The following is a 27,660-nucleotide window of genomic DNA, read 5'->3' as shown; positions in this document are numbered from 1 at the left end:
CCAAGGATTATACTTGGTTTTCCTGAGTAGATCATTCTTGGTTGTAATCTTAGCTCCTTTGCTTTCTGGAATATCATATTCCAAGCCCTCCATTCCTTTAATGTGAAAGCTGCTAAATGTTGGCTTGTCCTAACTGTAAGCTCCATGATATTTAAATTACTTATTTCTTTTTCAATCTTTTATTTATTTATTTTTAGTTTTCAACATTCATTTCCACAAGATTTTGAGTTATAAATTTTCTCCCCATCTTTCCCCTACTCCCACACCAAAATAGAGAGCCTACTGAGTATCTGTTCTCCCAATCTGCTCTCTCTTATATTAAATTATTTATTTCTTGCTTGTATTATTTTCTTCTTGACCTGGGAGCAATGTAATTTGACTATAATATTCCTAAAAGTTTTCATTTTGGGATCTCTTTTAGAAATCAGTCAGTAGATTCTTTCAATTTCTATTTTGTCCTCTAGATCCAAGATATTGTGGCAGTTTTCCTTGATAATTTCTTGAAATATGATGTTGAGGCTCTTTTTTTTATCATGGTTCTCAAGCAGCTCAATAATGCTTAATTCTCTCTCCTTGATTTCTTTTCAGGTCAGTTGTTTTACTGATGAGATAGTTCTCATTTTCATCTTCTTTTTCATTCTCTAGACTTTGTTTTTCTGTTTCTTGAAATCTCATGAAATCATTGGTTTCCATTTACTGAATTCTAATTTTTAAGAAATTATTTTTCTTTAGTGAGCATTTGTACCTCTTTTTCCAATTTAACTTATTCTGTTTTAAAGGAATTCTTTTCTTCAGTGAATTTTTGTTCCTTTTTACCTATTGGGCCGATACTGGTTTTTTAAGGGTGTTATTTTCTTCAGCATTTTTTTTGTACCTCATTTACTAAACTGTTAATTTATTTTTCATGATTTTCTTGCATCACTCTCATTTCTTTCCCCAGTTTTCCCTCTACTACCCTCATTTTTTTCTTTAACTTTTCCCTGAATTTCTTCTGGACTTTTGTCCAATTAGTATTTTTCTTAGAGACTTTGCTTATAACTGTTTTCATATTACTATCTTCTCTTAAGTTTATTTTTGGTCTTCCCTGCCATTGTGGTGGCTTTTTATGGTCAAGCTCTTTTTTTGTCTTTTGCTTATTTTCCCAGCCTATTTTTTCACTTTGAACTTTATGTTAAATTTGGGCTCTGTTCACCTGTGCTAACCTTCAGGCTTTTTCTGCTCCTGTTCTCAAAGGTAGTTCTGGGGATCTGTAAGTCTTTGGTACTTTCAAAGTGCTGGTGTTCTGAAGGAAGTGCAGTCACTGTTCTCTGGGTCTGTGCTCTGGTATCCAAGAAGGGCTCCTGCTCTCTCCTGCAGTCACAAGTGCTAGTGCTCCCCTTGGTCCTGGAACTGTAACCAGGGTGCCCCCTTCCTTGTCATTGATCACAGGCTCTCCTCTCTGTCCTGGAACTGCAACCAGAACTGCTTATGGGAAATAAAGTTGTCAATTAGGGCCAGTTGCACCCAGTGCTAGCAAAGGGTCCTATTAAATCTCTTTCTTACCAAATATCTGATCCCCTTATCATTTCTGGGTTAAGAGTTCCCACAGCTGCTGTTGCTGCTGCATTTATACTCACTCTTTTTTTTTTTTAATCAATTGGGGTTAAGTAACTTGCTCAAGGTTACTCAGCCAGTTATTTTTGTGTGGGTGCTAGTATCTGAGGCTGGAACCAATCCCAGGTCTTCTGATGCCGGGGCCTATGCTCTTACTCACTGTGCCACCTGGTTGCCCCTCTTATACTCACTCTGAAGAGAGTGCCTAGAAAGTATTATTCTCTTAATTGAGCTAGCAGCTTCCTTTAAAACAGAGAACTACAAAGGTCATCAGACTGACTCTCTCTGGGCAATGCAGACAAGCTCAACTAGCCAAGATGTTGCATCATCCAATAAGCTTTTTAGCAAATAGACCTTTCCACCAATTGTTGCAAAATCCATTTCTCCTCTCAAACCAGAAGTATCAGCAGAAAGCAATTTGCATTTCAGAGAGGCTTCAACTCTTTCAAACTCTAGGTGGTATTGAAGGGCAGTAACTGATATTGAAGCTTTTGTCCAATAGGGTTTAGATGATATCTAACCAATTTGGAATCCACTAGCTGAATCCTTTTGTCAACTGACTGCTCTGTCAGTCACTTTTTCCAAAGCTCCAACAAAAATGGCCTTTTACCCTTTGCTACTTTTTCAAACTGCAGTGGCAGGGTTCTTTCATCTTCACTCTCTATTTTCAGCTGCTTAAAGCAAACTTCCTGGTCACCTTTCACTTATGAGATAAAAGCTCACTGACTCTCCCCTATGAAATCAGTCATCCTTATTTAATCATCCTACAGTAATATGATTTTTCATTTTGTGAGTTTTACCCTCTTAAATCTTTTAATAGTCATGTGCAAATGAGCTAAGGGACCATGATGTCCTGAAGCTCCAAACATTCTGTAGTCTTCAAAGAGATTCAATCTGATAGTTTATGCCTTTGACAACTGTATTTCTTAAAATTTGATTTTTATCAGTTTTTAATAAATAAAAGTGTTTTCTTTGCCCGTTTAAACAAACAAACTATTCCTATCAGAGAAACATTACCCAACATCTTTTGCAAGGTGATTTGAACCTTTGTTTTTACTCCACAGTTTATTTTCTGTCTCTTATGCAACCAAAATGCTCATCTCCTCTCTCAAAACTGTGTTTTTTTATACATAGATTTTTAGCAGCTTTTATTAGACTGAATAAATTTTTTTTTATACTCCTTTCAGGTACCAAACTGTTCACTTATGAAAGGGACAACAACTTAAATCCTTTACTGGTTGATGTAGTTGGTTTTTTTTTTTCTTTATTCAAAAGAATTTTTTTTTTGGCTTCTTTTAGCACCAAACTGCTTTATATGAAAACATGAAAGGAACAATACCTTCCTTATGAAACTGTAACTTCTTTAAGGTACAGGTAGTTTTAAAAACATGCTTATTAATCAAACATCATGGTAACAAAATTGTCCTGCTTGTTTGTATCTTCTTCTGAACTTTCTCTTCAGTTTACAAAAGGAAGCTGAAGCCCAGAGAAATTAGGTAAGAGGCAATGTTGAGTGAAAGAATACAGAATCCACCACTTCCAGGTACTAGGAATGCAGGGAAGAAAAAAGGACACAGTGAATAGAGCACCAGCCCTGGAGTCAGGAGCACCTGAGTTCAAATCTGGCCTCAGACACTTAACACTTAGATAGCTGTGTGACTTTGGGCAAGTCACTTAACCCCAATTGCCCCTCCAAAAAGCAAAAAAAAAAAGACAAAAAGAAAAAGGACACAGTCTCTGCCCTCAAATAGGTTGCAGTCTAATAGAAGAACAATAAGATAAAGTACAAATAATAAGGTATAATAATATTATTATATTAATAATAAGGTACAAATGACTATCATACGACCTAGAATATGATGAGAGGGAGGTGATCAGGAGTTGAATTCTGGTGACTGAAGTTTTCTGTGTGACCATGGACATGCCCATAAACCTCAATTTTCTCCTCTGTAAAATGTGGGCAACAATCTTTGCATGACCTACCTTGAATTGTGGTTATGAAGAAAGTGCTTTTGAAGCCTTGAAGTACTTACTATACCAACATGATTTGTTCTTCTTGTCCCAGGTCTCAAAGCTTATGAGGAATAGAGAGAGCCAGGACTTTGACTCTTCACATTGGGTTAGATCTCTGTTGGGTTGGTTCCCTATTTAGTGTTCATTACATTCATTTTTTTTTGTTAACTTACAAACAACCCATGTAACACAAAGTATATTCATAAGTGAATTTAACCTTTCTGCAATGATTCAGAAGCACCTTTAGGATCTCACAATGCTCCTGGATCATCCTCATGAATCTCAAATATGGCTGTTTAGGATTATAGATGCAAAAGGTGCAAGGAGATCAGGACGAATCTATATTGATCCTAGGACATGATGTGGAAGTTGCTTTTTATATATGTCTCTATAGATATCCAGAGTCAGAGTATTTACTTAGTACATGTTTGATAAATATTTGTTGATTGATTCTCATTAAAGAAAAAGAAAATTCCAGTCACCTGTGGATTTAGTAGCTGTGTGATCTTGGACTTCACCTTCACATGAACTCTCTTATCTTCAACTTCCTCATCTGCAAAAAAAAAAAAAAAAGAAAAGAAAGGAAAGGTAAGAAAAAGGGAGGGAGGGGAAAGGATGATAATACCAGCCTGAAATAATGTATGTGAAAGAATTTTTTTTTTAAGCAATCGGGGTTAAGTAACTTGCTCAAGGTTACATGGCCAGTTATTTCTGGGTGTGGTACTGAGTGTCTGAGCCCGGGATTCGATCTCCAGGTCATCCCGACACTGGAGCCGGGGCTCTTACTCGCTGTGCTACCTGGATGCTCCTGTGAAAGAATTTTTTAATTTAACTTAATAAGCATTTATTAAGTAATCACTATATATGTGTGGGGATCATAAGGCATGTTATAAATAAGAATAATGTTAATAATTCAAATGATTTTTGTAATAACATACAATTCTCTATATCAAAGCACACCTTCACCATCAGAGAAGTAACTGAAAGCTTTCAGGAAAAAGAAAATCTTAGGGCCTACATTTTGTAGAAAAACATTTGACCCCATAGAGTAAAATGTGGCCTCTAAAACAAGGATTCTTAATTTTGGGATCCAGGAATGTAAAAAAAACATTTTTTTTGATAACTATATTTCAATATAATAGATTTCCTTTGTAATCCTATGTATTTAAAAACATTATTCTGAGAAAGAATTTGGAAGTTTCACCACACTGCCATAGAGGCCTACAATACAAAAAAAGTTAAGAACCTCTTCGGGAGGCTCTTTTCCAACAAGGTGAATCCTTATTAAATCCATCTTAAAATTATACAAGATTCTTTGACAGAGGCACCTATAAAGTTTACTCTATTCAACCATACTGCCAATATAAATTTTCAATGAGGCTTAAAACAGGCCTTAATAGGCCCCCCCCATGTCATTTACCAGTATCATTATTATAATTTATAATGACCATAATAATAATACATTGTGGAGTTGTTTAGATTCTGGATCAATAAAAGTTTGATGTCTATTAGGGAAGATAAAAGTTCATTCATTCCTTGGGGTATTCCCAAAAGGAATCAGTTCCTGCAGTTCTCTTTTCTGTGGTATACCAAGTCAAATTTTCACCTTCTAATATGCCACCTCTTTTGGGGACAAAGAGCTTTTGCTTGACCAGAGGGATACCTGATTGTTATGCCTTCACTCCTCTGAATGTTGTATAAATCAAGACTTAGTTTACCTAGAGTCCAGCCATATATTGCTCTACTGAGCAAGCAATGACCCCTAGAGCTATTGGGTTTACCTTGGCCTGTGACTCAACCTTCCAATCTATAGGTCAGAACGGTACCATTTGTCAGTGCTTGTAGGTGACAGGGTCCTGGGGGAAAGGATTAGTTTTTAGTTGTTTATCTAGCCCTAAGAAAGCACAACAGTTCTTGCCAGACTCAGAATTTCCGATCAAGACATACCTCCAAGAATAGCTGATTCAACTTCCATAGTAAGAGTCTTATTTTAGTTCAAACTTAATCCTTGTTTTATCTTTCAAGAAGATTTTATTTCTTGACACAGTTTACTTGTTAGCTACCATAATCAGGACAAGGCCCTAACTGGATGACTAAATAGACCCAAACCTTTTCCCCTTACCCTAGTCTTTCTGAATAAGTGGGAGTACCGGTTCCAATTTTCTTTTTCCTTTAAAAAAAAAAAAACAACAGGCCTTCCACTTGGATTTACATCAGTATTTGGCTAATTTCCTGAGTGCTTCACCCATTTCCTGGACTTATTCTGCAGCAGGAAAAACATCCTCTTTCAAAAATAAATGCAAATAGTTGCAAAGTTTCTGCAAGAATAAAGAAGTTGAGACAAAATTCCATTCAAGATACTTGGGACAAGCCTCACCTTTCCACTCCTGCCCTTGCCTTCCCTTATTTCCCCCTCCCAATATTTTTAATTATGTTTCAGCCCTAAACACAAAAGTCACAGAATCTTAACAATGGAAGGGACCTTGGAAATCATCCTGTCCAACTCCTGACCCGAAAGATGAATCCTCTATATGACACCCCTATTCTCAGCTTCAATGATTCCAAATATGGCAAACTCACCACCTTCTGTTGTAATTTGCTCTACTACTGGACAACTTTGATTGTCGGGAAAGTTTTCCTTTTGCTGAATTGAAATCTCCCTCTTCTTCTACTCCTTCCCTTCAGTTCTGCTCTCTGGAGTCACATAAGCTAAGACTAATTCTTCTTTCACACTCTAACTGATTTAGTGGACGAGACACGCTCTAGTTCTTAGAAATATGGTTCTGAACATTTTCTCTTTTTACCCTTGCTGAGTGAGCCCATAGTAGAGTTACTTTCCTGAGACACAAATCTGTGCCCAAGAGTCAGTTGCTGTTAAACAAGGATTCCCTGACACCTAGTGGTCCTCTAGTGTGGAACATTTTCTAGACTGTTCCTGGAAACATACAGAAAAGCCCGTTAATGACTGTAATTTGTTTCTGTTTTAACTGAAAACAAATGTACCCCTTTCAAGAGCTCCTGAATGCTGGGAATGCTTACAAATCCTAACTATCCGTGCACAAAATGCTAGACTTGCATCTTGCTCAGCAAAACCCTTCTTTTCTGACTATGATTAATGTTTCTCCAGGGCCCAACCCATCTCCTAGGGATAATCTATTTACATTTTAAGGGAGAATAAAAAATGTGAGACCTTGTACAGAGGGTACATAAATATATCAAGCTAAGCTGCCTTTTTTTTTTAACCCCTTAAGCAATAACTTTCTTATACTGGTGGGAAATGAAAGTCAAAATACTTGTTGGATGACCTGAGTTCAAGTCTAACTTTGCCTTCTTGAAAAAGTTGCTTCATCCTCTTTGAGCCTGTTTCCATCTTGAAAAAGGAGTCATTGAAATGATTGTCTTCTTTGGAAAAATGGAATGGGGCAAGCCAGATCCAAAAGCCTATCTACCTTTGTAAATCCTTGCAACACAGGGTACCTGTGGCCCTGCTAAACCTCATTACATATAATTTTGAAATATGATTAAAGAAACATTAATCTCTTATAGCATGTAGTTTACTGTGCTACCTGCTGGGAATTAAAAAATTAGAAGAGTCCCTATCATCAAGAAATTTATATTTCATTATGTGAAAATAAGACAAGCACAGAAATAAGTATTAGTAAAGGTCTATTTTGGACCAAGACACTGGTGAAAGTGGAACTGGAGAGGCTTGTACTCCCATAGGACCTTTAGTGGGATTGTGACGGGCTGGGAAACTGTGCAGTGAACTTGGGCTGATTTTGCCCTGAGGTGGATTGACCTGGGACCCAGCTGTGGGCCATTTGGTCAGGAAAAATGTGGATGTGAAATGACCCCAGGGACCTTCATTGCTAATTGATTTTAATCACATAGCCAGTGACTTTTTACCTACTTTTACTTTTCTGGGGGCAGTAGATGGGGCAGTGGATAGATAGGGTGATGCACCCAGAGTTAGGAAGACTCAGTTTCCCCAGTTCAAATCCAGCCTCAGACACTTACTAGCTGTGGGATCCTGGGCAAGTCACTTAACCCCATTTGCCTCAGTTTCTTCACCTGTAAAAAGAGCTGGAGAAGAGAATGGCAAACCATTCCAGTATCTTGTCCAAAAAAACCCCAAATGGGGTCATGAAGAGTCAGACACACCTGAAAAACGATTGAACAAAAAGAGTTCTAATAATAAGGAGTCATAAGAATTTTAAGGAAGGAAAAATCACTTTCACTGTTCTCTTAATTTTCAGGTCTTAGAATCTCTGGCTTTCCTCAAGACTGAGCTCAAGAAGCATGCTCTTTAGGAGGCCTATTCCAAGACCAGCTTCTGCTCGTGCCTTTCCCTCTAAGTTACTTTCTATCTACCCTTCTATAGACTTATGTGTGTAACATGCCTCACACATTAGAATCTAAGTGCCTTGTGGCAGGGATTGCTTTTTCTTTTTCTTTGCAACCCTGATGTTCGCACATAGTAAACACTTAATGAATACTTGGTTTATTGATTGCTTTCAGCTGGGAGGATCCATAAGGTCCTAATGGAGGAAGCAGTGTGCGTCTGAGTTGTGGCTGGTAGGAGGAAAAGACTTTCAGTAGGTAGAGATGAAGTATTCCAGGTAGTGGAGGAGGGTCAGTACTTTGGGAAGTCAGAGAAGGCAGAATGAAATTAGGAAACAGGTTTGTAGATGAATTGAAGGGAAGAAGAGATTGGGAGCCCAGTTAAGAAGCAGTCCAAGTGAGATGGGGGAGGGGAGAAGGTAATGGCAAATAAGGGTGGGTAGAGAGAGGACAGATTAGGGAGGGACTTGAATGCTAGGCAACAGAATTTTGTTTTGCAATGAAAATAATAATACAGGGTCAAAATGTTCTTGAGAATTATGTTTAAAAAATTTTTTTCAATGACAAAAATTGATTTTCTCTTTCCCTCACAATTAGGGCAAAAATAAAGAAAAACAAAACTCTTAGAAACATTTGGTTTCTCTTGTTTGATTCACCCATATCCTACCCCCTCTCCCCCATTTCAGAGAGATTTAATTTCTTCTTATTATTATTATTCCTATTACTAGTAGTAATTACAATGATAGAAATAATAATAGTTATTATAATAAAATGAAATGAATCCCTTGAGAGTTCTGGGTTTGTTCAGTAAGACTATATTCACTTTGACCTCCCTTTCCTCATAACCCCAGTTAAGGGATAAAGGCTTTCAGAGGTTATTGTTAACAATTATTAGACTGAGTGCTCTAGAAATAATCTCTGTCCAAGAGTTTTCCCATTGAGACAATAGGATTATAGATCTAGAATTGGAGGCTATCTAGCCTACCCCTCTCATGTTACAGATTGGGAAAGTAAGGTTTAGAGAAGACAGTTGATATTCCCAAGGTCACACAGATAATAAATATCAGAAGTGGGATGGGAACTTGGGTCCTCTGAATCAAGAGTCAGTGCCCTTTCTCTTATATGAACTTCCATTGGGTGTGAACACTAAGGCAAGATTATCTGGGTCTCTGAATTGGTACTGTGCTTTCAAAATTAGTTTAAAACTAGTTCACTTTAAGAAATATATGTTAGGGGTGGCTAGGTGGCGCAGTGAATAGAGCACCAGCCCTAGAGTCAGGAGGACCTTAGTTCAAATCCAGCCTCAGACACTCAACACAGAAAACTACCCATGTGACCTTGGGCAAGTCACTTAACCTCAATTGCCCCTCCAAAAAAATAAAAAAAAAAGAAATATGTGTTAAATATTAAGAAATACATTTGAAGTGCCTACTATATACAAGGTACTCTGTTTGATGCTTTAGACCCAAAGAGAAAAATTATACAGTCAATGCAACATGGACAACATAATTCAATGTAGAATGCATAGTGTCAAAGGAGAGGTAAATTCAGACAAAGCCTTCTCAGAAAATATGAGGAGGGAGAGATAATTTTTGTCTGGTGGGATTAAAGAAGGCTTCAGGGAAGAGGTAACATCTATACTAAATCTTGAAAGAAGAAGGATTTTCGCCAGAAGGATTCTAGAAGGACGTAATCTTCCATGAGGTAAAATATTCTTCCTTGTGCTGAATTTTGGTAGAAAACTTTACCCCTTAGGAGGAAGTGTAGATGGCAGGTTGGACTGTGGGTCTGGACTTGAAGTTAGGAAGAACTGGGTTTGGATCCAGCTGTGTACAGTTATTAGCTGTGTGAATCTGGGCAAACCATATCACTTCTGTTTGCCTCAGTTCCTTCAACTACAAATGAGGATAATAATAGCATTTATTTACCAGCGTTCTTGTGAGGGTCAAATAGCAAAATATTTTTGAAGTGCTTAGCACATAATAACAAATGCTTGTTTTCTTCCTTCCACAGTCTGGTGGAAATAGTCAGATGATCTGAACTCAAACCCTGACTGTTCTACTTTTTTGGTTTGGTGACCTTGGGTGAATAATTTTTAGTTCTCTGGGCCTCAGTGGCTACATGTATATGAAGTATAATTACATGATGTTAAAAAACATACAGTCCCTCAAATTCAATTGTTTGATTGAAGTGGCAGATCCAGTTTCCTAATCTGTGAAATGGGCATAATAATATTTGGCAAACTACTTCATAGGATTATTGTAAGGATCAGATGAGATGTAAAGTACTCCAGAATTATAAGGGACTATCTAAATATGAATGATTTTATATTCATCTGGAAAGTATTTGCATCTTTGGTTCATGTATTGGGAATAAAATAAAATGAGGGAGGAAGGGATCATGGATTTGAAATTCAATCATGGCCTCTCCAAGTGAGCTTTAGAATAGGGATCAATCAGATTTCCTTTCCTGAGCGGACTATGTAGGATCAACACAGTAGTTCCCTGCCCCCCTCCCTTTCCCTTTCTCCTCCTTCCCTCCCCAAATCCTTTCCTTGATGTGGTTATCTTCTGTGATGCTGATATCCTGGCCATGATTGATTACCCACTGCTATCAGGGGGACCCAGGAGTGACCTTCTGTGTACATTTGTAAGGAACCAGACTGGAGGGAAAAAAAAAAAACCTGAAGGTAAATTCTGGTTGGCCTGAGATAAGGCAGACATGGAGCCTTTTCCCATTAGCTTAGCAAAACAACTCCAACAGTAAAAGGGCTGTAAGAAAATATTCTGCTTCCAGTGATTTAGAAGGCTTTCTCTCCTGTTAGCAGTAGGGAGAGATGACATTTCCCCTTATATGAGGTAAACAAATGCTTTGTGAGAAACAGTGTGGTGAGAGGTATTGAGACATAGAAGGAAAGAGAGAAAGGAGAAAAAACAAAGAGGAGAGAAGAGGAGGAGGAGAGAAAGAGAGACTAGGGAGCAGAGGAGAAATAAATATATATCTATATAAATATATAGGCAGGTGAAGGACAAAATATTTAACTTAATTCCAAAAGGACAAATTAAATCACCACAGATAAAATAACAAATATTTTTACCTTCCAGTTTCTGCTATGCTAATTCTAATTTTATCTTCTGCTTTTTTGAAAAATTATGGCCTCCTAATTGACCTTCCGGTCTCCATTCACTCCTTCTTTCCAATCTATTCTCCATACAACTGCTGAATTGGTATTCCTAAAGTACAGGTCTAACCATGTCATTCTTCTGCTCAAGAAGTTCTGATGGCTCCCTCTTACCTCTGTGAAAAAATGCAATGTACTCTGTCATTTAAAACCTGCATAAGGGGCAGGTAGGTGGCACAGTGAATAGAGTACCAGACCTAGAGTCTGGAGGACCTGAGTTCAAATTCAGCCTCAGACATTTGATACTTAAAAGCTGTGTGACCTTGGGCAAGTCACTTAACCCTGAATGCCTTGCCTCCCCCCTCCACAAAACCAAACCAAACCTGCACAATATGGTTCCAGACCCCCTTTCCAGCATCACTGTACATGAGTCTCCTTTGTGCACTCCACATTCTGGCCAAATGGGGCCACTTGTCATCATTCCCTGCACACATTTCATCTTCCATTTCTATGCCTTTTCACAGGTTATCCCCTCTCTCTAGAATGTACCCCTTCCTCTCTTCATCCATAGAGGTATCTAGGTGGTACAGTGGATAGAATGCTGGACCTGTACTCAGAAAGATCTGAATTCAAATCCAACCTTACATATTTACTTGATATGTGACCTTGGACAAGTTACTTAACCTCCAGTTTACCTCAGTTTCCTCAAATGTAAAAAAGGTGATAATAACAACACCTACCTCCCAGAGTTGTGAAGATGAAATGAAATAATTTTGCAAAATGCTTGGAACATACTAGGTGATTCATAAATGTTTGTGTCCCCTCCCCCTAGCTAAAGCACACCTCTTCCCTTTGTAGAACCTCCAACTTCCTTCAAGGCTGAGCTTAAGAACTACCTCCTATATGGGCTATGACCTTACAGTTGCTCTGATAATGGCCTTATTTCTCAAATATATAGAGAACTGAGTTGAATTTATAATAATAAGAGATATTCACCGATTGATAAATGGTCAAAGGATATGAACAGGCAGCTTTCAGAAGAAGTAATCAAAGCTACCTATAGTCATATGAAAAAATGCTCTAAATCATTATTGATTAGAGAAATGCAAATTAAAACCCCACATCTATCAGATTGGCTAATGTGGATAGAAAAGGAAAATGACAAATGTTAGAAGGGATGTGGGGAAATTGAGACACTAATCCATTGTTCATGGAGCTATGAACTGATCCAGCCTTTTTGGAGAGTAATTTGGAGCTATGCCCAAAGGTCTATAAAACCATACTTACTCTTTGACCCATCCATAGGTTGCCCATCAATTGAGGAATGACTGAATTGTGGCATATGATTGTGATGGAATATTATTGTCCTATAAGAAATGACAAGCAGTATGCTTTCAGAAAAACTTAGAAAGAGTTACATGAACTGATACAAAGTGAAATGAACAGAACCACGAGAACACTGTGCACAGTAACAGCAATATTGTACAATGAGCAGCTGTGAATGACTTAGGTATTGTCAGCTAATGATCCAAGATACAATGATCTAAGATAATTCTGAAGGACTTATGATGAAAATGCTGTCCACCTCCACAGAAAGAACTGATGGAATCTGAATGCAGATTAAAGCATAATTTAAACAAACAAACAAACAACTTCTTTCTTTTTCTTTTTTGGTCCAGTGTTTTCTTTCACAAAATGACTACTGTGGTTTTGCATGACTGCATATGTATAACCTGTATTAAACTGCTTGCCTTCTCAATGAGGGGAGGAGAGAGAAAATTTGGAGCTCAAAATTTATAAATTTATAATTTACAATTAAAAATTGTAATAATTGAAGAAAAATAAAATATTAAATGAAACATCAAAAAAAGAGTCACAGGGGGCAGCTAGGTGGCACAGTGAATAGAGCATTGGCCCTGGAGTCAGGAGGACCTGAGTTCAAATCCAGCCTCAGACACTTAACACTTACTAGCCGTGTGACTTTGGGCAAGTCACTTAACCCCAATTTCCCTGCACTTTCCCCTCCAAAAAGCAAAAGAAAGAAAAAGAATCACAATAAAAAGAATTATGCAAGAAATATGGTTTTTAAACTCGAGATTTTCTGCTTTCTTGCTGCACTACACTGGGCAAGTACCTTCATCTTTGTAAGACTCCCTTTTCTTATCTGTTAAAAGGGGATGTTATAATACCACTTACCTCAGGGGGTTGTTGAAAGGACCAAATTGAATAAAGTGTGTGAACATGCTTTAAAAAGTAAACAGTACCAACAGCAGTTAACAGTTGTATGAATCATAGGAAGTAGATTATCTTGAATGAAAACACTTTACTGGGATATCCTATACACTAGATGGAGTCTACTTAGAGGAAGCAAGTTTTTAAAGGCCTCCCAACTCTTACAAAATTATAGAATTTTAGAGTTAGAAAGAACTAGGTGGCTATCACATCTCATTCCTGAGAAGAATTCTCCTTGTCGGGTATCTTCTGGGTGATTCTGCAACCTTTGCATGAAGGCCTCTTGTGAGGGAGAATCACTACCTAAGTCAGCCTATTCTACTTTTGCACAGTTTTCATCGTTAGGAATTTTTTCTGGACATCAAAACTAAATTTGTTTCTTTGAAACATTTACCCATTGCCCGCCTGGAGTCAAGAACAATAAATCTAATTCCTTTTCTCAGTGAGAGTCCTTCAGGTTCTTAAAGACAATTGTCCCATTCCCCCAATGTCCTCTTCAGGTTAAATATCACAGGCCCTTCCAGTTAACTTCATATGGCACCATCCCAAGGCCTTTTGCCATACCTCTTGCTCTTCTCTGTATACCTGTCATCTTCCTAAGCCAGAATTGAGCTCCAGTCTGAACAGGACAGAGACCAAGGAGACTATTATCTCTTTACTTTTTGAAGCTATGCCTTTCTGAAAACTATCCATGATTGCATTAACTTTCCTGGCATTCAGTTATTTTGTTCAGCTAAATTCCATTCCTTTCAATAGCTGTATTAAGTGCCTGAAAAACATGGCCTTTGTACCTAAGGAGCTTACAGTGGAGTAGAAGAGAGAAGACAGGGACAAGAATAAGTTTAATACAAAGAAGAATGTGATAGGAGAAGTACAAACAAAGTGTGCAGCAAAGGTAGCAAAAGAAAGCTCACTTAAATCTGGAGAAATCAGAGAAGGCTTCATGGAAGAGATGGCCTTTCAATAGGGCCTGGAAGGATAGAAGGGATTTCTTACTATCAGGTGGAGATAGTGAGAAATATACTTCAGGCACAAGGGATACAACAAAGGTAGAGAAAAATGGGTCAAATTGTGGAAATGGGCAACAACTCAGTTTGACTTGGGATGAAGATTACGTCAAGGAGAACCAGTGTTTTGTAAGACTGAAAAAGTAGGTGGCAGTCAGATAATAGAAGGCCTTGAATGACCAGATAAAGTCTTTAGACTGTATATGATAGGTTGGGGCAGTCTTGTAGAATGATTTGCATGACAGTGTAAGTTATTCAGGTTACATATCAGAGGATCTTAAGCTGGGGTTCAGTGGTTTTGGGGGTCCATGAACTTGACTGGGAAAAATATATCTCACTGAAAGTTAGCATTAACTATTTAAAAGCATGATTCTGAGGAGTCTATAGATTTCACCAGACTGCCAAAGTGGCCACACACACACACACACACACACACACACACACACACACACAAGAAACTTCTGTTTTTGATCAATAAGGAGTTCTTAAAGGCTTTTGTATAGAAGTGTGGCATAATCAAAGCTATGAATTCACTATCCACATTGTCTCCATGTTATAAAAATATTCCAATAAAAACTGTGATGATTTTGTCCATGTAGAATTTTACTAGGTGGAGTTGCTAATTTAGCAATAAATATTTTAACATAAAATGGTAACTCTTCTCTTCAGTCAATGGCATTATTTCTTCCCATTCTAGTCTTCCTATTTCCTCCCCTGCTCTTGTATCTTCTTATTTCCATCAAGGAATGATAGAATTTTAGAGTCAGAAGAGGCAGACAGGGCGTCTGAGGTCACATTTGAACTCAAGACACCAGTCTTTGTGACCGAAGGTGCAACACTCTGTCCACTATGGCTCCACCTAGCGGTCTTACTGTAGTAAGTACATAGGGCTGTTTATCTCTGGTTTAGCAGGCCATGCAGTTTCATTTCCTCTGGCCTTGTTTTACAGCAGCTCTATTTTATCCTTTTATAAGCATTTTTACTGTTGTCAGTATTCCTCCTCTCCCCTTGTTTCTAATCTGTTATGGATTAAAAAAACATAACCAAGGTGGTTAAAACCGTATACCAAATAAACACATGTGTTCTGAGGGAGGGCATGAATGGCTTCTTTCCAAATCTTAGGACTCCTATCTTAACTGCTCAAAGGCTTCGTTTTTTGTTTTGGTTTTGCTTACTGACAGGTTCTTAGTAGTATTAGGTAGCGGATAGAAGTCTCAGATAGCTGAGATTGCTGTGTAAGGTCTCCAAATAAATGAGTTATTACTGTGTCCACATCAGCAAAGCAATGGCAATATGAATATTGGCTGGAATGTGGCAATATGCTCAATACCTCAAAATGGATGTCATAATGGTATTAATTAAACTGAGCTTCTCTGTGTGGTCTTTCAGTGGTGGGCTGATAGCAATAAGTGCCTCTATTGCCTTTTCTGCTGGGTTCTTTTCTTTAGGTATGCTATGAGATTCACAAGATGTTGCAATTGGTGTTGGAGAGAGAAGTATAAGTGTGGCAGTGGGGCACCAAGGTAGGAGAAAGGGTTGGGTTTTAAGCCACATTTGCTATTGGCAAACAGGGTTAAGTGACTTGCCCAGGATCATACAGATAACAAGAATCTGAGTATGGATTTGAACTTATGAAGATAAGTCTTCCTTTAAGTCCAGTGCCCTATCCCCTGCACCACCTAGCTGTCCACATAGATGGAACCATCTCCAGTTGTCCTGATCTATATCTTGCCATTGGACCCAGATGTCTCCAGAGGAGAAAGTGAAGCTGGTGACTTTGTACAGCCCTGCCTCACTTAAATGCAATTCCCTTGCAAGTCATGACATTGCCTTCCTGATGTCATGGCCCTCTTTGAGAATGAAGGACAAACAGAAAAATATAGAGATGCACTAGGAAGTGATTAATATCAACCTGGATGCTCAAGGGGTGACCAAGATATCTACAATTAACCCTTTGTTGCTCAACATTTTTCACAATGACTTGGATAAAGGTAAAAGTGCCTTAATCATCAAATTTTCTGGTAACACAAAATTGAGAGAGATAACTAGTAGACTAGATGACAGAATCCAAAAGCATTTTGGCAGACTAAAACAATGGGCTAAATATAATAAGTTGAAAATTATATCAATGTAAAGTTCTATGTTTGGGTTCAAAAACTCAATTTAACAAGTGTAAGGTGGGGGTATATAGTTAGATAATAGTTTTATGTAAATATCTTGAGGCATTAGTGAACTATAACTTAAACAAGTCATCAGTATGATGCAGCAGATAAAAAGGGCAGTGACAGATCAAGAGAAGTAAAGTGTCTAGGACTCAGACAAGGGAGGTGATAGTTTTGCTGTATTCTGCCCCAATGTAATGGCAAGCAAAATAGTACTTTGCTTCTTGTTCCAGCTATTCAAGTGCCTTTGAGCCTCACATTTGATTGTGCCAAGTCTTTGGTGGAAACAGTATATGTTATGTTGCCCTTAATAGGCCTAAGGGAATTTGGAGACCTTCTTTGCCCTTAATAGGCCTAACATCATCACATGGTGCCCACAGTGGGAGAAACTTGCCAAAAGAGTAGAACAGGAAGGGCAGAACAGGAAGGAACAGAGCAGATAAAAGCTCAAGAGCACAAGCTTGGACCAAGCAGAACTGAGAGGGAGAATGTTTGTGATGTCGACACTCTGTCTGTCCGTGTTGATGTTACTTTGTCAGACAGAAGCACTCTCTCTATTGATTTGTGTTGATTTCTCAGACAGAAATTGAATTGAGATGATAGTACTGGCAATATGTGTAAATATTGTTGTACCCCTGTTGAGCTTTGTTTTCCTAGAAACAGAAACTGTGAAGAGTTTGGAGTGGAGCAGTCCGCATGAGCTGCTATATGGAACAGGAATGGAGAGCTGCCTACCTGTGAATCCAAGCAACAGTCAGGTGAATCCAGGCCAAGAGCTGGGAACATGGAAGAGGAACCATAGGGTTTGGAAGTCAGCCTTGAGGTAAGATGAAAGGAGACTTGGGGCTGCTAGGTGGTGCAGTGAGTAAAGTGCTGGCCCCGGAGTCAGGAAGACCTGAGTTCGGTTTTGGCCTCAGACATTTAACATCCACACAAAAATAAACTAGCTGTGTAACCTTGGGCAAGTTACTTAACCCCAATTACCCTCCAAAAAGCAAAAAAAAAAAAAAAGATGAAAGGAGACTCTACTTGGGTACTCAGTGCTGACTGATGATATTGTAACTTACTGTGACCTAGGGGTGGATGGCCTTTGTACTTTCCACTACCTCTTAAGGATGTTTGGCTTAAGGATAATTAGAAGCCAGCCTCCAATCAAGATGAAACAAGGCTTTAGATGGGTACTTTATATTGATTGAGGAGATTGTGACTTACTGAATGATATGTGCTGTTTAAGACTATGTGGCCACCTTAGTAATAAGTTGTTATATTAAATTGTTGTGAATGTTTTGCTTTAGTTTATTGATGAATAAATAGAGTTTACTATACTATGCAATTAGATTTTTAAAGTTATTCACAGCAGCAATCCTCAGAAGAGCTACTTGTGATGGCTTTACACCTGATTAGACTTCATGTGGAGTATTACATTCAGTTTTTATAATGGTAATGGGAATTTGAAGATCTTTCCTGTCCCTTAATAGACCTGAGGGAATTTGAAGATCTTCCTTGCCCTTTAATAGGCCTAACGGAATCACATGGAGCCTGTGGTAGGAGTAGTTTGCTGAATGAGTGGAGCAGGAAATGAATCAGAGCAGTTAGAATAGAGGGAGGAAAGGACACAGGCAAGGAGACAGCTAGGATTGTGTTTGTTTGTGGGAAGGCCCAAGCAGGGGGAAGACTTTGGGATGGTGTTGCTTCCTGCAGTGATAGGGTGTATTAACTCCTTTGTTGCTATGATGGATTCAGTTTTCTGGTGTTGAGATTTGGCTTTCTGGTATCTGAGTAAATGTTTTGCTTCTGTCTTCTATATGGAGAGTCTGTTATATTTTGTGATTTAGAACTATGCTGGCATATTCATAGTCACTATCGGTGCTGTGAATATTGCCTTGGCAATACAGCTTTCAGCACCATATTTTAGGAAGGACATTCATAAACCATAATGTGTCCAAAGGAGGGCAGTCAGAAGCCTCCATAGTTCATATTATATGAGGAACAGTTGAAGGAACTGGGGATGTTTAGCCTGGAGGAGGGAAGACTCAGTGAGGACATGATAACTATCTACAACTACTTGAAGAACTTTCCCGTGAAAGCTGAAATATACCAGTTCTTTTTAGCCCCAAAGAACAGGACTAAGAACAATGAGTGAACATTAAAAAGAAGCAGGGCATGCCAGACATAAGAAAAAACTTCCTAACAGAGCTTTCCCAAAGGAGAATAGGCTACCTCAGAGATCTTCAGATCTTTCAACAGGGACCAAATAGTTATTTAGCCTAAATGTTGTAGGATTTCTGGTTCAGGTACCATATGACCTGCAAGGCCTCTGAGAGTGGGCCCTTAGTAGTAGTAAATGGGCAGTGAGGTGGCAAAATGGAAAGAGAATAAGACTTGGCATCAGGAAGGCCCAAGTTCATCAAGGAATGTTGTGAAAATCAAAGATAATGTAGAAAATGTATGTAAAGCACTTTGCAAACCTTAAAACACCATAATAATGCTAGTTATTATTATTATGTATACTTGTAGCAGCAAGCACCCCAAGCGTCTTCAGGGTTTGCTGCCACCACAGGTTCTTGGATCTGCTTTGATAAAGGAAAGCAACTCAAAATGGATTAACAAGCTTACTTTAGTCAGTCAAACATGTATCATTTACCTAGTTCAGGGGAAAGAGGTCAGCACCCTGAACTTCAGAATATACAGACAGAATTATCAAGACAGAAACAGATCAAGTAGACAGCTTTCCAAACTGTCCAACCATTACATCCATACCAAATCAACATCTAGGTTTTTCAAAGCCAGGGGGCTCTGGACAACGGCTTCCCAGAATCCATATCGAATCACAGAACACTTCTCAAAGTGAGCCCCAAAACAAAGCTACACATCAGGGCTTATATACCCTTCTCCTGGCTCAGAGAATGTAACAACCTTATTGACCCACTGGCCAATCAAGAAGTATCTACTGAAAAACAAGCCCCCCACCCCAGGCTCCAGGTGCACTTTAGCCTAGGGGCAGGGAAGATCTTAAAAATTTACATTCCCATTACAATACTTTAAGATATGCTTTACATATCTCATTTGTTCCTCACAACTTTGTTAGGTTGGCGCCATATCAGCCCCATTTTACAGCTGAGCAAATTGAGACTGAGAGAGGTTAAGTGACTTGCCCAGGGTCATACTGTCTGAGGTAGGACCTGAATTCTGTCAGGTCTTGGTAACTACAAGTCCAGCACTCCATCCACTGGACTATCTAGCCACCTTTCCCACTGTGAGTTTCTATGAATTTAAGCAACTGTGCAGGAGCTAGTTATTTTCAAATCAGTGATTATATTTGACTGAATTCAACTACACTGGTTTGCATTTAAATGCTGATTCAGGTTATCATCTCCAACTCACAGGAAAAGAGACTCAGACTGAGAGGCTTTACCCAAGAATACATGACTGGTGTGAAGTCACTAAGTCCTCCCTGTACACCTGGCTCACAGCAACTTAGGCTCAGGCATTGGAGGACATAGTGTGGCATAGCTTTGGTCTCTGCCTCAGGAATTCAAAGTCTACTTCCTCTTTTTGTCAAATCATTAAAAAACCTGATTATGCAAGGCATAAATTCTGGTCTCCAGCCAGACGATTTAATGCATTTTTTTTTTTTGCTGCAAGCTGAATTTCTACCATAAAACTCACCTTCAAAGCATGATCAGAAGCAGATCCCCTTTTTCTTCCCCCAAGGTCAAGTATTTTTACAAACTTCTACAGTTACAGAATCCATTTCCTGCTAAACTGAGACAAACCAACCACAGGATCCTGATTTAATTAACACACTTAACCCACTTCACAAATACACAGGAGTAGAGTCCTGGAGGGATAAGACCAGGGCAAATCACCAATCCTGAACTCTTCCCCTCTACTCTCCCCTCCACCCAAAAATACATCCAAATATTTGGAGCCAGGTAAAATGAGGTTAAAATGCTAATAAAAATACCTCACATTTATCTAGTGCTTTGAGGTTTACAAAGCACTTTCCTCATAACAGCTATTCAGAAGATAGAATTTCTGTTTTTATCCTTCCTCCCATCTCTTTGGCATATTTCATCAGTGTATGGAATTCCTAGTGAGGAAACTCTCTCCATCTATGAAGATCAGCAACTTTTCCACAACTTATGCTCTTAGAGATTAAGTAACTTGTCTATGATTATATATTATTCTATATTAGAGGCATGACTTGAACCCAGATCTTTTTGATTCCAAATCCTTCTCTCATTCCACTGTACCACACTATTTCTCAGTATATTATTATTCCTGTTTTACAGATGAGGAAACCAAAACTCCACAAGTCCAATGTCTTGCCCAGGAACACAGAGCTAGTTAGTGTTGGAGGCAGGATCAGAACTCAGGTTTTCTGACTGTACATGCAAGCTATGATCCTAGGAGTGAAATTATGCTGCTGAGCAAAGAGGATAGATTTGAAGGCAGAGTATCTGGTTAAGATGCTAGCCCCACTACTTACTACCTACCTACGTGACCTTGGGCAAGTCATTTAAATTCTTCGAGCCTCAATTTCTTCCACTGTAAAATGAAGGGCTTGGACTAGTTGACCTCCAAGGTGCATAAATCTATAATCCTAGTAGTATAATTTTACTTTTTACATTATACTACACTATTCCTCTAAGGGAACCAAACTCAAAGAGAGAAAAAAAGAAAAGAGAGGTCATAAAAGGATTAAGATGAAGATCAAAGGCAGTCAGAGGACTGAGTGAAAGAAGCAGGGACAGTTTTACTTTGTTTCTTAGACAATCTTACTAGTAGAGTTTATTTATGTGCACATACATATATATACACACATATGTAATATTAATATGTGCATAAATACACAATATAGTAGTGTTATAGTATAATTAATTTAACAGTATATTAATATAATATAGATTATGAAACAAGATAATATATCAATGGCATTATATAACTTTATATATTATTATGATTCTATTATATTAATATTATATTTATATTCTATAACTTACATAGTACCATATATTATGTTACATGATATAGTACATATTATATGGCTATATATGTGTGTGTATACACATACAGATAGCTGGATAGATAGATTTAGTCTCACTTCCACTTCAAGCCAGGAATTTACACACATACACACACATACACATGTTTGCAGATCCCAGGTTAAGAATTCCTGATCTAGTCCTACCCTCTCATCTTATATAGATGATGGAACTGAGACCCAGAGAGTTGAAGGGACTTGTCCAAGATGACAGGACTGTCTTTCAGGGTTCAGTTCAAATGCCAAGCCTTCCCTGATTTTCCTAACCAGACTTTCAGTTCCCTCTTCTGAACTGTATACCTCTTTGTTGGGATCTCACCACACCATCTACCTTGTACTATATTTATATAAGCAAGGTGCCCCTTCCTATACTGTAAACTCCTAGAGGATTAGGACTGGGATGTAGTCATCTTTGTTTACTCCCTTCCTCTCTCCCACTATCTATCCCAAATCTAAAGTTTTGCACATGGTAGGTACATAATAAACATTTGTTGAAGTGATTTGAATGTAGTCAAATAGTGTGAATTAATTAATCAGATCCATTCCAGGAACTGAGAGCAGAATCCAAGGGGCAGGTGGATGGCTACATAGGTTCAGTTATCTGAGGACAGATCCAACACAATGGGGACCTTGGGCAAGTCACTTTTTTTTTGGGGGGGGCGGGCTGCATCTCAATTTACTCATCTTTAGAATAAGGAATTGGGCTGGAGGATTTTTGGAAGGCCTCTTCCAGCTCTAAAATTTGTAAGGTGTCTTTCAGCTCTAACAATTTATGTTTTAAGGGCTCTTCTACCTTTAACATTCTATATTCTCTATCTTAAAACTCTTGTTTTGCCATCCCTTCCAAATTTAGCATTGTATGTTTTAATATTCTGTTTTCCTAGGTTCCTTCCATCAGTATCATTCTATGATTCTCTCTCTCTCTCTCTTACCCCCTCTCCCCTCTCCCTCCCTCTCTCTCTCCCTCTTTATTCTCTCTCTCTCATTTCAGTGAAGAAGGAGAGGAATCAATCCTCCCTCCAAAAACCAAATCCAACCCCCCCCCCCAAAAAAAAAAAAACCCCAACAACTTTGCCCACTTCTCAATTTTGCATGGGCTGGTTTTTCTGGGTGATGGATATAGGAGCTCATGACAGAAACTGTAATATAACAATACAGACCAGCTTTGAAGCCAGTGTCTCCTCCTCCCCCCACCTCACCAAAAAGAAAGTTTTAAAAGTTTAGCTTATTGCCCTCTCCCCTATCTTGAGGAAAGGAATTTTGCCCGTGGGAGCTGTCTCAGGTGCCGACTGCTCAGCCCTGCATCTCTCTCTGACCTCTACTGGGCCTCCCCTTCACATTCCTGCATCTAAATCAGAATTGGTCAATGTTTCACTCCATTCTCTTCCTCCCCCCTCCTGTATCTTCAGAGGCTTGTGAACCATTAACTACCATTAGTGCCCTTTCCTCTCTCCCCACCCCCAGTGGCTTCGCCCTGAACTCAACCCAGCACTTTGCCATTGAGCATCAATGATCTGCCAGATCTGGCAGGCCCCCATAGACTCCCTGCTGGGGTCTAGAAAGCTGCCCTAACACATTTGAACATGGCTGGTGATTTTTTAAGGCATTTTATTCAAAGTTCCCTCCTGCTCATATACCAGGAAATTCACCTAAGGGCTATGTTTCTGGCAAGCAGGGCCTTCCATTCACAATGTTTCTAATGTTTCCTATTACTTCCTAATGGTAAAGTGATAGTAAACCTCAACAAGTCAAGAATATGTCTGTTATCAGTTCATATTAACCTATGTGGGGCAGTGATCACAGCAGATAGTGTGTTGGCCCTGGAGTCTGGAAGATCTGCAAAGTCTACCTCTGACACTTATTAGCTGGCTGATTCTGGATAAGTCTCTGCCTCTCTGATCCTCAGTTTCCTGAACTGTAAAAAGTAAGTCAACAATACCTGTCTCTCTCATGGGGGCTATTGTGAGACTCAAGTGAGATGATGAATGTAAAACATTGCAAATTATAAAGTTTTATATAAATGCTAGCCAATATCATTAGTTAAAGGAGACCCTAGGTTAAGTTATGGTCTATTGGAAAATGCCCAGGATTAGGAATCAAGTAAAACGGTTTCCAATCCTAGTTCTAACCCTAGATATATCATAGAAGGTCACCTAGCCTTTATGAGTCTCAGTTTCTTCATTTGTAAAATGGGGATCATAATACCTGCATTACCTAACTGCCAGAGTTCTAGTGGGCAAAGTGTTTTGTAAACTATAAATTGTAATATATAGGTTGTTTGGTCACAAGTTGAGAAAGATGGCAAGGAACTTTTTTTTTTTTTGCTTTTTTTGAAGGGGGGAGGGCAGAGTAATTGGGGTTAAGTGACTTGCCCAAGGTCACATGGCTAGTAAGTGTTAAGTGTCTGAGGTCGGATTTGAACTCAGGTCCTCCTGACTTCCAGGGCTGGCGCTTTATTCATTGTGCCACCTAGCCGTCCCCAGCAAGGAGCTTTTAATAAAATACTTCATAGGTCACAGAATTACAGAATTATAAAGCTAAAGCGGTCCCAAGAAGTCATCGAATTCAATGCAAGAATTCCTTCTATAACATCTCCAACAAGGTGTTATAGAATTTTTGATTGGATACCTTCACTGATGGGGAGGGCAGCTAGGTGGCACAGTGGATAGAGTGTCAGGCCTAGAGTCAGGAAGACCTGAGTTCAAATCCAACCTCTTACACTTGCTAGATTTGTGACCCAGGGCAAGTCACTTAGCCCTGTTTGCCTCAGTTCCTTCATGTCTGTAAAATGAGCTGGAGAAGAAAATGCCAAACCACTCCAGCATCTTTGCTAAGAAAACTACAAATGGAGTCATAGTCAGACATGAATGAAATGACTGAGCAACAATGATAGTGATGGGGAACTGATTGTCTGAGATGGTAGAACATTTTCAGATAGCCCTGATGGTTAAAAAGTTATTTTTTGTGTGGAACTGAAATCTGCCTCCCTATAATTTGCACTCATTGCTTCTATCTCTGTCCTCTGGGACCAAGCAGCAGCAGCTTGCTCCTTCTTTCAAAGGGCTGATGTTCAGTTATTTGAAGATAGCCAACATATCCTTCTGAAGACACGTGCAAAAGACAGACCCAAGCATCCATGACTGTAACAGAGGAAAACTATAAAAGAATGATTAGCAACAATGACCTCATTTTATAGTTGTAAAGACTGGCCTCAGAGAGTGAAAGTAATTTGCAGCTAGCCACTGGTAGAGGCTAGACAAGAACTCAGTTTTCTAATGTCTAATTTAGTGTTCATTAGAGAACACTGTGCCCCTACTCACTATTTTTGGTTGGACAAGAGGGAAATGAACAAGGATTGTGTTAGGGGTCCCTCTTAGCTACTAAAAATTTTCTTGTTCAGATAAGGGATATTATCATAGTAATGTTCAGGCTGGGTGAGCTGGAGATGACTGGAGAGCGGGGGGGGAGAAGTGTTCCCAGAGTGAAAATATTTTCACTCATTTCAAAACATTCCCAAAGATTCCTGACTAATGTGGCTGAATGTTTGGTTAAAAAACAACTTTCCATCCCAGGTGACTGATTTTTCTTCTGCCTGGAGACCAGCTGGAAACGACCAGATGACAAAGTCTCTTTTTCCTCCTGCTGTTCTTTGTTGTTATAGGTCATTTAAATGTGCCCCTGAATTAAAATTAGCCGGAAGTGTCAAGTCCTCCTTAAATTGGATTTGCATTATTTCTTTGGAATGAAAATGGACAGTCTCCAAGCCTTTACCTGGAAAGAATGGGGATTTGGCAAGTCACAAACAGGCCAATTTCCCTTATCAGTATCCATGACCCTTAGAGTTAATGGCACCACTTTCCCATTGTAGAAGACTTGCATTATTAAAAGCTAAAACAACAGCTAGCATTTAGAAAGCATTTTAATATTTGCAAAGCATTTTACATGTTATCTCATTTTACCCTTACAACCACCCTGTGAAATGGAAGCTATTATTATTGTTCCCATTTTATGGATGAGGAAACTGAGGCAGAATGTTTCAGTGAGTTAACCAGGGTCAAGACCAAGCTAGTGTTCAAGGCAGGATTTGGTTTTAGGCCTTTCTGATTCTAGTCCATCAGAAATTAAAATAAAAGAGGCCTCAATTGAGGGCCAGGAAACCTGGGTACAAATCCCAGCTCTGATGCTTATTACTTGTATGACCCTATGAAAGCCACTTAGCCCCTCCAAGTCCCAGTTTCTTCCTCTGTAAACTGGGTTCTTGCACTACTCACCTTACATGGTTGTTGAAAGGAAGATGCTCTATAAACTTTGGAACTTTGCTATTATTTTGTACTATTACCTCTGTGGGTTAGTCACCTCTGTTTCTTCCTCTGTACAATGAAGGAGTTGGACCGGTTAAGGTCTTTTCCAGCTTTAAACCTTCTGATCCCATGTCTGAACAATGCCAGCAGCAGGATTTCCAGAAAGAATACAAACTCTCCTAACAGGATAGATAAGAAAGTCAGTGAACCTCAAAGCAAACACCAAATGAAATGTTTTGATCAAGATTATTAGTAAGATTTCCTTTAAGACATCCCTGATTGACAGTCTATGAGGACTGAATGAGTGCGTGTATGTGTGTGTGTGTGTTGTATGTGTGTCTGCATAAGGAGGTAGCTGTGTTTCTGAGTATGAAAACCTCAGTAAAAGGGGGAAGGTCATATGTTTATAGGAAATTTAATCTGAATGAAAATGATATTGGCTATTGGCTGCCAAAACAACCCAGCTTCCATTAAAGTCATCCTCATATGCCTCACTTAACTGTGGATGTGACTGAGGGCTCAGTGTAGATAATGCAACTGGAACCCAAAACTCCGGCAAGTCTTATCAAGCTAGAAAGGGCTTGAATATTAATAATTAAGGATAAAGTGCTTATTAATACTTATAGCTACCATTTAAAGAGTATCTTAAGTTTTGCAAAGCACTCGACATGCATTTGATCTTGACAAAAATCCTGTGAGAATGCTATTATCTCTATTTTTGCAGAGGAAACTGAAGCTGGGAAGTTAAATGACTTACCCAGGGTCGCAGAAATATTAAGTGGTAGAATTCAGATCTTCCTGATTCTAAGTCTAGCTGCTCTGCCTATCTACTAAGTCCCTTATCTTTGTAGCTTTAGTTATAGAGTGCTCTCCCTAAAGATCCTGTGAGACAGGGAATACAGGTATTATTATGCCCATTTTATTTGTTATTACTTATTTTTTAGCACCTCTATAACTTTAGTGAAACTATCTTTTCCTCCCTTTTACTTGAAAGTATTCATTCTGGAGTGGGCTATATTTATAAAATAACAGAGCTGGAAGGGACCATGGAACAGAACAGAAGAAACAGTATATTAGAGCTGGAAGGGGCCTAAGACCATAGAAAACAGGATTTCAAACTGTAAGAATCTATATAGGTCACAGAGGAAGAAGGAGACATAGATCCAAAACTGGAAGAGAAATTAGAGGCAATCTAATCCAACCCCCTCATTTTACAGATGTGGAAACTGAGACCCAAAGAGGGGAAATGACTTCACACAAGAAATAAATGGCAAAGCTAAGAATTGAATCCAGATCCTTTTACTCTAAATCTATTGTCCTCATTCTTTATGATTTGAAACAATTCAGAATTACAAACCACTTAAAAATGGTTCATCTATGTTGAAAGAAGTAATGGTAAAGATAATCCAAAATAACATAGAGAATTCAATAATAATTTAGAATTTGCTTCATGATATGCTTCTATTGTTAATGCGGTGATAAGGCATTTGGTGCTCTAGGATGGTATCTCCAGCAATTCAAATCATATACAAGTATACCTTGCTTTGCATGGCTTACTGTAATGTGCTCATCAAATTTTTTGAGTTCAATGTTTTAAATGCACAGTGGGAGTTTGCTGTTTGAAGGGATTCTATAATGGATCTGTTTGCAAAATCAAAACAAAAAACACCAACTAATTTATTTGCTTGGTAAACACAGATTTTCATATACTGGCTTTAGTCAATAGAAAATGTATAAAAAGAAGTCAGTCTGCCAATCTTTAACTTGGAAGAACCTAGGTTACTTGCTAACTTCCCTATCTCATTCCCCTGCTGACTTTTCCCATTTGGAAACAGATGCTATC

General features: G+C 38.7%; 1 long non-coding RNA gene across 1 annotated transcript; it reads right to left on the bottom strand.

The window, feature by feature from the left end:
- Positions 1 to 284: 284 nt before the first annotated feature.
- Positions 285 to 6,416, bottom strand: LOC138148404 (uncharacterized). Its single transcript, XR_011165049.1, has 3 exons — positions 6,187 to 6,416; positions 4,089 to 4,159; positions 285 to 1,461 (listed from the first exon to the last, which is right to left on the bottom strand). It is a non-coding gene; the product is annotated as an uncharacterized lncRNA (long non-coding RNA).
- Between the last annotated feature and the right edge of the window lie 21,244 nt (positions 6,417 to 27,660).

This window comes from Petaurus breviceps, unplaced genomic scaffold, assembly GCF_028583685.1.
Source record: "Petaurus breviceps papuanus isolate PSGF00001 unplaced genomic scaffold, PetGlider_PUasm1.0 90823, whole genome shotgun sequence".
Classification (NCBI taxonomy): Eukaryota; Metazoa; Chordata; class Mammalia; order Diprotodontia; family Petauridae; genus Petaurus; species Petaurus breviceps.
This window is presented reverse-complemented; position numbering and strand designations above follow the sequence as displayed.